Source organism: Stylophora pistillata, chromosome 1 (assembly GCF_964205215.1).
Source record: "Stylophora pistillata chromosome 1, jaStyPist1.2, whole genome shotgun sequence".
In the NCBI taxonomy this organism is placed as follows: Eukaryota; Metazoa; Cnidaria; class Anthozoa; order Scleractinia; family Pocilloporidae; genus Stylophora; species Stylophora pistillata.
Genome location: NC_142519.1, coordinates 8,136,920 through 8,148,845, shown reverse-complemented (window position 1 = coordinate 8,148,845; position 11,926 = coordinate 8,136,920). Strand labels below are relative to the sequence as shown.

The 11,926-nt window shown below is 37.4% G+C and overlaps 1 long non-coding RNA gene and 1 pseudogene across 2 annotated transcripts; both read left to right on the top strand.

Moving 5' to 3' along the window:
* Positions 1–6,959, top strand: part of LOC148741108 (leucine-rich repeats and immunoglobulin-like domains protein 2) — a 29,384-nt pseudogene extending 22,425 nt beyond the window's left edge.
* Positions 6,960–7,179: 220 nt separating this feature from the next.
* Positions 7,180–9,702, top strand: LOC148741107 (uncharacterized). 2 transcript variants are annotated; one of them, XR_015999997.1, is made up of 2 exons: positions 7,180–7,748; positions 8,608–9,702. It is a non-coding gene; the product is annotated as an uncharacterized LOC148741107 (long non-coding RNA). The 2 variants fall into 2 exon arrangements; XR_015999995.1 differs by having other exon boundaries at positions 7,521–7,748; positions 8,611–9,702.
* Positions 9,703–11,926: the final 2,224 nt, after the last annotated feature.

Below are 11,926 nucleotides of genomic sequence, written 5' to 3'. Positions count from 1 at the left end.
TATATTCAAATCTGAAAATTAAAGGTCACACCTTATTTTCTTAGATTCTCGGTATCATTTATCTTAATATTTTAATCTACTTTTTAAAACATACTTATCTAGATTTTAAATTTAGTTTCTGTGGAAATCAGCTCTGTTGCTGGGACAAGCGTGTTTTAAATAAAGTCTTCTTAACACTTCCGAATTCTTTAAGGGATAAAGATTGGCACATTCTAATGTTACAATTATAATCTGATTAAAGCTCTAATCCGATTTAGTCTCGAATGAATAAAAATAGCAGCATCTGGTTCATATCATTATCAACACTTAAACCGATTTTAAAACGAATTCGTTTACAATTGCAGAAAGCGATTGCAAGCAGACCCTTGAAATCACAATTGATCGATCCTTTTTTTTGAGAATCTTCCAATTTTCTTTTCTTCGGGCAAGCTCGGTTAAAACCATGCAAAGCTGATAAAGTAGAGGCTAATGAAGTGGTTTAAACTTCATACTTTATTAAGTGTTTATTCATTTACTTTTCAACAAGCAAGAGGATAGATATTAAGGAAGTTTTTGCGAAAAGCTGAACAGCGAAATGTATGGAATCCTTTCATATGTTCTAATTCTAGAAACATGGAGAAAACGTTCCTTTCCTTTTAACGCGACAACAGCAGAGGTATGTTCATATCTCAGTACTGCAAATTTTTAACTGGAAACTTTACCGATTGATGGTTTGTAATAACAATTAAAGTGAACTGTAAACGCACTTGGCTATGAACTAGTTGAAATAGACGAATAAAGTTTAAAGATGGAGAGTGGAAAATCAAATTAAGAGCAAATCTCCGGATTTCGGCAAAAATTGGATATACTTGAGACGGATGAAATTAGGCTGACCTTTTTTCAACGTCTGAGACGAAATAATCCAAACTAAATCAATTCTGTCTCCCTCTCAAATCCAATCATCGATCCCTTTCAAGAACAGAAATAAAACTCGGCCTCATTTCTAGAAAGCGCTTTGTCAGGAATTTTACTTGAACCGTTGTTTTCAAGTTTGCGAAACCGTCTTTCATCGTCCTCGTATACTCAAAGCCGTCTTAGTCGTTAAGAGGGGTTAACCAATATCCTTTTCTTGGATAAGTGCGCTCATATCTCTACTTGCAAAAACATTCCTAAAGCCGCTTGGGCCAAAATGACAATGGCAATAAGCTTTATTTTCTGCATTTTCGTAATAACAAATAATCTGAAGGACCGAGCCTATTTGTACATATGTAGACGTATAGATTTTAAAGACAGGATAATTGTAGACAGGTAGAGGTGTTCGTGCATAAGTTTCCGCTAACTTAAAACTCGACATTGCGGCAAGAATTGGATATCTTTGTCTGAGGACGGATAGACTTGATAAGACTGATAATTTTTTTTTTTGAACGAGGACTTTTGGGACCTGATATAAAAGGAGTAATGTTGTAGTCAAAAGCGTCTCCCTCATCATCACCGCGATCAAAGTGGCTTCAACTACAGGCTTCCCTCTGGCAATCTGTCCTTTTGCCGTCATTGCTGCAGGTCGTCTTCAAAGAAGGTTTTAACTTTTTCATTTTTCTTCTCGAGTAACTACAATCATCAAGTCAGCACGAATTTATTTTCATTATTATTTAGGAGTACTGCTTCAGCGCTTCTACACCATATTTCCTCATACTAACCGTCTGACTCAGTAACACCAAACGTCAAATCACGCTAAACTGCTCTTGTTTTTCATACAAGCATTTTTTCTCACTACTTCGAACTTTAATGAAAATTCCTTAGCCCACTGTTACATTCCAAACAAGGCAGCTAAATGTTTCTTATCGCTGCTGCTGCATTCCATATCCTTACCCCCAATCTCTGTCGCCTTATCGACTCTGGTATTTGCCACAACCTCACTCCTGGTTCGTTATATATGGAGATTATTTTTCTTCACTATTGCAACAGTTCTGCTTTAACCACTATTTCTGGATTTGTTTTTCGTCGTACCTCAGCTGTCTATTTACGCCATGGCTTGTTTCACCCTTAAACCCAGGTTGAATATGTCTTGTATCATATCCTTTTCTTTACTACTGCTTAACATATGCCTCAGATGGCAAAAATGAAATGGCGAGAACAAAAGAACGGCGAAAATACATCGTTATCAACATCGCTTCACATCAGGTGCGTCTTCAATCGATAAAATTCAGGTGGATAAGATAGCACTTTTAATCGAACAGTTCCGTGACATGCAGGCATTCATCTTTTTTGTAAATATCGAGTAAGATACTAAATATGTGGTGTTTTTGTTTTCTCCTGGACGTTAAAAAAAAAAAAAAAAGAAAAAGAGGTCTTTGAATATGAAATCTGAGAGCCCAAAAACTGTCTAAATGACAAGTTGCCCCACCAAACAAACACACACGACTGTAATGATCAAAATGTACACTTTCTTTCCCCCTCCCCTCAAATTACTTTAGTTTTCCGAACAAAATGATTTCGAAATGATTTTTCTGGTACTAAATATGTTTTTTTTTGTGATGGATTGTCACGCAGCCTAAAAACCGCTTGCAATTTGTTAATTTTTCACAAAAGTAACTCTACAAATCAAAACGAGAGGTTTATGCAATAAAAATTTACAACAATCGATGTAACATTCGTTCATTCATTTCATATCTGAATTCTCTAAAGCAATTTGTTCGTTGTAAAACCGTGCAGTTCGGCGTTTTGAGTTGAACTTTACGAATTCTACTACAAATACACTTTCGCAGGTCCCTTGAATTTGAACATTTCCATCGTTAAGTTCAAAACGAAAAAACGCATTAAATCTCTTGGTTTCGAGAAAGAAAAAGCGTCTCATTTAACTACAGTTCAGTTAACATTTTTCTGTGAAAGAACGACAAGATTCACACAAGTCATTGCAGCAAATAAACAAAGAGACACAACTTCAAAACATACATTTGAATTTAATTAAAGTTTTCCAGATACTATTGCGCCCACTAAAAGTGCGAGAGCGACTGGAAGAAGACAAGAAAATCATCAGTGTCATTAAATGTCAAGTTTTCTTCAAATCTATCCAGTTTCAAAGCGTACGCAAAATTGCGCCTTTGATGGACATTAATGAGGGTTTGGGCAGATCGTCGACATGACCGTGGGAATAACATTTGTATTCAAAATTAGTCTTCGGCTATCCCGGCGTAGATCAGCTAGATAAAGCCCTAAGCTTGACTGCTTAGAATATTAAGACGACATAATATGGGAGTTTTGCCATCAAGATGTAGATGCCAGAGTTGAATATCATAATGGATGACCATTGTCTAACTTGCACTTATTGCAAAAAGCTATTCCTTGGCGAAACAGGAAGACGAGTAGGTGACCGATTCCAAGAACACCTTCGCGACGTAGAAAGATATGACAAGGACGCTTCAAAACCAGTCGTTAGACACTTTAATCTACCTTATCATTCTAAGCAGCATATGGCAATCTGCGGTCTTTCCTTACATTTAGGTAGCTCGGAAAGCCGCAAAACTCTCGAACAAAAGTTCATCTTCCAAATCGGCACTCTTAATCCCACAGGTATCAACGAACGCGTTTCATTCCAATAATTTATTCGTGTTTTTCTCGTCCGGCCATGCCGCAACCAATAGCGTAGATTCACTTTCTGCATATAAACCCACACACAACCCACAATTCGTCCATTTGCTCTGACGAAAGGCTAACGCTCGAAACGCTAGCTTTTCAACTCTTCACGGTGGCCAATTTACAATTTCAACTTAGTTGATATTACCAAATTACATTTAAGAATATACTTGTTTACCATAATGCAACTGGTTAAACCAAGGGAAGTTTAGATTTTATTGGTATCTGGTGCAGTCAAATAACAAATAAATACAAAGGGGTACCAGAGGATATTATAAAACCCAAAAAAAAAAAAAAAAGTAAAAAAAGAAAAATTAATACATGTCTGAGATAGATCATCAACTCATCGCTGTCAATAGCAACCGCACAATGATGAGTTTCGTCATATTTTTAACGTAGCTCCTAGTTTCAGGTTCTTCCCCTACTGATTCGCCCTCATCTCAACGAGTGAAAAATCTAAAGCGGTTATTCTCTTTATTTCTATGTAAGATCTCGTCTAAAAAAGAAATTTGAAATGTATTCAGAAAAGCATTTTCTTAAGATGACTTTTCCTTCCCTTTTAAAAGTAATCCTGCTCCTTGTTGATTTCTGTCAATACCTTTTATCCAATGGACGGTTTCATTTGCAGGCTCCTGGATACACCATAGCACACATTTCTTGACATTTCATGATGGTGGGTGATTCTTGGTTAGGAAAAGCAACAAAGTGGGTATTACTATTAACTATTGCCGGGAATTTGTGGAATCCTCCTTTTGTCAGAAGCGAAGCTTGCAATTCCAACTTAAAAAGTAAGTAGTGAAACTTTCTGGCACGAAGAGTATGGCCTATTCTTTTGAACTTTATTTTTGGCTTAAAATTTGACCTCCTCAGTTGGGGTAGAGATCTATTAAATTTGTTTTACACACTAATGTTATATCTTGCACAGTAAGACCCGTTGTCGACATCACTTCAAATTCGGAAAATTACAGTCTAGCCGTTGGTGCCTCCGTAACCCTGACATGTACAGCGGAACCGAGAACAATAGATGCAGGATATCTGGATAGATGGGTGAAGTATATTCAGTGGTACGACCCACAGGATAGAGAAGTCGGAGCAAAGTGTCAGCAGCCTTCAAGTATACATCAATATAAACGTAGACTAAGCTGCCCATTGGTACTTAGAAATCTGACAAATGACGAATTTGGCATCTACACTTGCCAAGCCGGCAATCCTTATAAGAATAACTGCACAAGGCAATTATTTGCGATAGGTAAGTATTTTCATCATACCTACGCGTACGCATTACGGTAAACATGCTACGTTTCTTGTTTGGGTTCAGGTGGGTATTTTTTTTTTTCCTTTTTTCAACTAAAGTAATGAACAGATAAAGCGCTTTGTTGATGAAATAATTATATAAATAAACAAATTACCTACGTGTGATTGGATGAAAACGAGTGCATTTTTCATGTAACAAGAGTGCAAAGTTAAAGCACGAGTGCAAATTACATGTAAAGCAATGCTCGGAAATCCTTACCAGTCGGAGAAAAAATTGTTTTAAAACAGTTACAAATTTCTGAGATATGAACGGTAACAAGCTGCCAAATTTTAAGAAAAATTGTGCTTGGCAAATTTTTGGAGAAGAACTTGTCGAGATGGAAGAAAAACCAGGGGAAACATCTTCAGAAATAGAAATCCGGTTTTGAAAGACGGATAAGCCCATACTTATCGGCGCCGAAGCAAGGGCACAAAAATTTAAATGTGGTTGTAAAAAACAAATTGACCACTGATTTTTCCATTTTTTATAACCTTATTGACCAAAGAAACGACGCCGGAAATGTTGAAAACTTGACAGTGAACCACTCGGTTAACGTTGTACCTAGTGGTTTCACTTTAGTTTTGAACATTGTTGACCTCCAGTCATACTCTGTATTTAAACATCCATGTGAGCGAACACTTTCTCGCAGACAGACACGGACGCTTGGAATTGAAAATTTTCTTTTTCTTTTGTTTACACTCTCTAGTAAGCCGACACCCCATGGATAAAAGTTGACCAGTGGCGATAAAATTTATCTTGACTTTGCAAATCAAGAAAAATATACCTTTTGACAGAGAAACAGAAGAGTGGGGATCGGTTTTGTCAATTCTTTATTTGTCCGCGGGAAAGCAGGCTGTCGGAGGCGGACAGTTCCAAGAATGGAAACTAATATCCATTTTCCGAGGGCGTCTGTTAACGAGAGAGTTGACTGTGTTTATATCAGTTCCCACTTTCCTTTCAGGCTCTACACCAGAATTCGTGGAGGCTCCAATGAACCAAAGTGTCACGATCAATTCCACTGCAACTTTTCACTGCGCTGCTAAGGGTCTCCCACTGCCAACAATCCACTGGATAAAGGACAATAAGTCGCATTAGATACAATCCAACCATACACATGTAGCACGTGCTGTTCAAGACGATATAAACAATAGCAGCCTTGAAATAACAACAGCACAGAAGAATGGAAGATATCAGTGCATTGCAGAGAACGTCGTTGGTGTAAAAGAATCAGGAGTTGCCTTCATAATTCCAAAGAATTTAGGTCAGATTTACATGATAAGCTAATATGGCGACTAGGTTTAGGTTATGCTTAGGACCTAACTTCATTCATTTGGATGATCCACAAAAAATTGTTTTAAAGGTCAAGGGCATGCTTTGTCAAATAGGGCGAATTAGTTTGGCTCATTCTTTGCGCTAATCACTAAAGTAGTCCCTTGGAAACAAGAACTATGATTACTACTTAGGTTGTGCCCCTAAGTCTTCGCGAGTAGAGAGTTTTACATTTGCTCCGCCTGCCTTGCTTTTACAAATCTCATCTTAACATAATATCAATTTCCTCTAACCCTTGAAATTACTATTGTACTTTTTAATAAAAATTACAGAAAAGCTGGAAGACCCAAAAAACAAAAGCCATTCAGCTGGTGCCACTGCAATTTTCAGCTGCAATGCCACTGCTCATTCAAAGCCAAATATGACATGGATCAAGAATAATCCAAGGTTAAAGGCCATCGTAACTTCAGATGCTACAGAATGCAATAGCATACAAAGCATAAAGTTTATAAACGAGAAGATGGAAATTGAAGGCACATATCAATGCCACACAAAATACCCTTTGATAACTGGAAAGAAGAAGCCAAAATTGGCTCCCTTACACACAGAGGAAGGCAAGTTCTTGAAATCAAAGAAACAGTTCGTACTTTCTTTTCGAAAATATTTTATCGACCTCACAAAATTTAAATGCAGGCCGTATGGTAATAAAACGTATAATAAATTCCCATTCAAAGCACTGTCAGTTAATATTTTCAAACTTCTTCCGCCACAAGTCATGCAGTAGGATTGAGTCACCTGGAAAACTACCGATCTAAGACTTAATTATATTTTTGTGATCGCCTTGCCTTTATACTCTTCATGCATGTACGACGTAATTGACGATCATAATAATCAGCCATCCTAAACTCTCCCAATGAGTAATAATTAATGTAACCATCTTCGAATGTGATTGATTGATAATCTGCCCCTCCCCCCCTGTTTTTTTTTTTTTCTTTTTTTTTAATTCTGCAGTGTTGTAAGCGGAAAGTTGGTTGTAATCGGGCACTTGTAATCGAACGGTTATATCAACCAATCACATTAGCATATTCAAATAAATCTACCAATTACAGAATTGATTACAGTGTCATTAACAATGGCAAACTTCCCAGAGTTGAGGATTTCAGAAAAATTATAGAAGCTGTCTCAAGTGTGCGTTTGTCGAATATTGTAATGGTTAGTTGTTTAACAGTTGGAATCAGAAGCGCTTTTTATGAATACTTTTTGCTTTTCTCGGAAATTGTATTGCTTGTAATTAATTGGTAACAGGAATTCATGTCATCCAATGCTATAAATAATCATGATCGTGATTGACAAATTGGACTCGCACATCGCGGTCGTCCAATTTGGCCATCAAAGGTCTTAAGTTGTAGTTTGATTTTCGTCTTATCTCACAGAAATTACAGAAACAAGATTGCAAGAAAGCCCAACTACTCAGATTGCAATAGTAATCGCTACAGCTTGTGTGATGGCAACCTTGCTTATCAATGGTGTTTTGGGGCTTTTGTGGTACAAGCGATATAAAGTTGGCAAGAAGGTAATGTTTGTTTTTTCGATTCTCCGTTCACTTTTGCCGTAATTTTTCTTCTTCATTTAAGAAACAAAAATAAAACAAAAATAACATCCAAATATCTAGATGAGAAACTTCGCGTCGAGGCTCTCACTGCATTTTCTTCACTTTGATTCTCTAAGGTGCGTCCACACTACTGTAATGCGTTTTCGTATCATAAAGCATTCTTTTTTATTCAGTTTTCCGTGTCTTCCACTCTAAAAAAATGCTTGTAAACGCGAATGAAAACTGGTCTTAATAGTGGTATTGATAAACGCATCGTTTTTAAAACGCTTCAATTTTTGTGTGGACACATGGAAACGAAGGCTTTTGGAATCAAACTGTATGGATTTCCAAATAAGAATACAATGGCACGGACAATTGAAATAAAAAAAAAGAAAATGCAAATATAAGCTTCGTTCAGTTTGCAACGAAACTGACACGTTTGAATATGCTTAGGTGTGCGGGGCTGGAGCTCAAATATCTTAAGTTTGTTTAAGGTACCTCTGATGACTATGCAGTTCTTTGACTGGAGTTGGAAACACTACTTTTACTGGATATACTTCCTTTTCATAAGTATACGTATAAAATCTCAGAAAATCATTTTTTTCACCTACTTGTTCGTCTGACGGTCACTTTAAAAACTACGTACTGGAACGCGCTTAGCCGTGTGTTCATTCGTTAACAGGGACTGCACTGTTAAAGTACAATTACTAATCTATCTGTTAACTTAGACCGCAAAAAGGATTTGAAAAAGATACAAAACAAGGTAATAAAGAAACAGCACATCAACACGCCTCTAAAGTTCCTCATTGGTAGTTTTTCTTTCTCATTTAATGAACATCAGCAGGAGAGACAGCAAAACATCGTGAGTGTTCATATGCGCAATGGCAAATACCCAACAGTCTTAATTGCGCAGGATGCTGAAAAGAACCCATCGCTCGAATCCAATAACATGGAAAGGGTTGAAGAAAAGCTCCTGCTGTGCACGATGGAGAAAAATACGTCTGAAATGGAACCTTGATGGAACGAGCTATACACAATCCATAATGACCACAGCTAATTAGGGACTTGTTGTCCCTAAGCTCTCTAGATTTTAAATGATTATTCATTGAAGTAGAGGTGAAAAGTGATGGATTTTTACTGAGCTTAGAGGCACAGGCGCGGTAATTGTCCAACACAGTTCGCCCACACTATGGTAAATAAATGTTTTAGAATATACCATAAAAGCCAAACACTAGTTTATTTCTATCCATATACCGAAAAATGGCTTGCTAATCACTGCTGTAAGGAAGCGGACGCTGATAAAAATCGATTCAACAGCGCCGCGTCGGGGAAAAGTCTCATTTAGCGGAGCCTCCAAGCAGCTCTCATTCTCATGGTATTCAACGTCACGTAATCAAAACTAAAAATAACCTTCGTTACAACTGCCGAACCAACCAATCAGCTATCGCACGAAATTCTAAATTTTTGCCAAAGACTATTGACCACTTTCGTAAATGCCTGCCGCATTGATATTCTTTTGTTTAAATTTAAAATAGCCTTTCTGGCCTCGCTTGAGATAATGTTTTCATTTGAATTTTGTACTGGAGAACGAGGCCAGAAAGGCTAATTTAAATTTAAACAAAAGAATATTAATCCAGCAGCTATTTATGAAAGTGGTCTATAATAATAATAATAATAATAATAATAATAATAATAATAGCACACAAGCTTGAAGTTTGATATGAGAAGAGGGCGTGCCAGATAAAGTGGGTAGGATTGATGACGTCAAAGATTGCAGGAATATTTCACGGAAATGTGATCTGAAACAGCAGACATCCACGTCTGTTCAAACGTAGAGGATCGGGATATATATGATACACCACCCCAAACAAGTGAAACCCTTTGAAAACTCTGTCAAGATTTTCTTGTTCAACAAATGAAGGAAGCCTCTACTTCATTTGCTCGACTAAACTCCTTGGTTCATCTCTCGAAAGGTCGAACATATGTTTTATTAGGAAATGAAGTAAAATTAGATATAATAAAATCATCCTAAAACAGTTTCTTAAATGAATTCAACAAAAACTGACTCGTTTAAGCCAGAATCAGCTTTAGCTAATAGCCAAGTTGGCTATTCCTCATCCTACATAATTTTGTCTGGTTTCTAACAATTATTTATGCAGCAAGCTGCCAGATTCTTCACCTTCGTCAATTTTTGAAATAAAGTGCTCGTGCCGATGTAAATGCGAAAGTATGTAAGCCCCAAGAAGAGCCTTATCACTTCTTATCGTTTGTCCAACTTAAGAAAATGATTCCCTTGAATTTACAGTCTCGATCTATTATTGCCATAAGTTGTCGACAATTTTTCCATTGGTTAGAAGGATATGACGACCAGTCTAAAAGTTTTAAGACCTTCTAAAGAAGCTGTGGTGCTGCGTCGGTGGAGGATTCTAAAGCTGACACCTCAAACGTTTTCCCTTCGTCAAAGGCTTAGATTGTCGTGCGATTGTCTTTATTTCCTCATTTTATATCGTTTTTGCCAGTAAAAGGTAAAATAAAAGTTTAGAAAGTGGGGTCATGGTAAAGAAATTGGACTAGATAAAGTTTGCCTCGTTTTACAAAAAACCTTCGCACTCTTTCTTTTAACAGGGATAATTCTCTTCGGTTTTCTACGCAAAAGCGTCCCGATTCCGTATACTTGCACTTCTCTTTCGCTATAGTCACCACTAAAGTAGTGCTCTATACAGGTGCCTTTTGCCGGTTTCTTCAAGCATTTTGGCGGAAGGGGGAAGATAAATGAAGATAAGAGAAAATGATTAAAAAAGGGGCGGAGCGTGCAAAGACTTTTGCCGCGAATTTGTCTCCGGCATGACCTAATATGTAGTTTTTGTCAAACATAGCTCTTAAGCCCCTTTCAAATGGTATTTTGACCCTATTCCAACACCGCTTTAAAAACATACCGTAGTAAATATAGAACCAGCTTTACCAAAAGAAATGCTTATTACATACGTAAAAATGACCTGACAAGGAAAAATAAAATCACTTGTAAGACTTGTAAAGCTTTCTCTTCAGTTTTGTGATTTGAATTTCAACTTATTAAACTGATACCTGTCAATTTATGAATTAGTTAGTTCTAATTTATTGATAGATATTATTTATCTCTCTATGAAATCAATGAAATGCCTTATACTTGTTTCATTTAGATACTCCGTAAAAATCGTCAAGTAAACTTTTAAACTGTGGCAGAACTTTCCTCTTAGAAATTCCAACTGACCACGGTTATCAAAAGGTATAAATGGACCATCATGATAATCAACTGGCAATGCAAATTATGCGGCTGCAAACGGATTAGTTAGTGTACTACAGATAGTATACTAACTAATCCGTACAGGCCTGATTTTTTTTCAGGTCTGATTTCCGCTATTGCCTATCTACTGCGAGGATCGTCCATCATACGTAGATAGTATACTGTAGGCATGCTCTTACTGATAAACAGCTCTGCGGCACAGGCATTCCCTTGCTCGCAGGAAATTTTTTAAAAATACATGGTGAACCGGTATGGAGTCTCCGAATTATATTGCGCATACGCATATAATGAGTGCCAGATCGCTCGGCAAAATCTGGCCGGCTCATCGTGGAGGCCTGAGACATCTGCTTGCACGGAGAGATGCTCGTCTTGCACCGCTAATAAGGGGGGAGGGGGGGGGGGCAGGTTCCAGGTTAACACAGATAACTGTTTAGATTTCTATAAGCAAATCCAATCAGGGCTGAGCTAGTTTACTTACTCGATGGTATTTTTCTTTCTCAATTCAGATCTGAAATTAATGCTGGATGTGCGATTTATCACTTTCTGTGATCCGCATTGGCTACGGTGAAGACAACACTCGGGACTATTTCGACAAAAGAAACTAAATCTAAATTTTGGGGCTTAGGAAGCACCTAGGTAACAAACAATTTCCCAAGCGTGATGATGAAGCCTTCTACACCGACCCATTTGAGATCTCGCTGTTTTCTTTCTTTTACACGTACTAATCAAATAAAATGAGGAGCACGTGTTTGCTTCAGCGTCATCAAACGTCTTGGTCGCTGTCTTCTTTGATTTGAATGTATGTCCTCTGAGATAAATTAGTGGAAGGACTAGTGGATTTAGATGAATTGAACCAAAGTAAACAACGATATGGGGC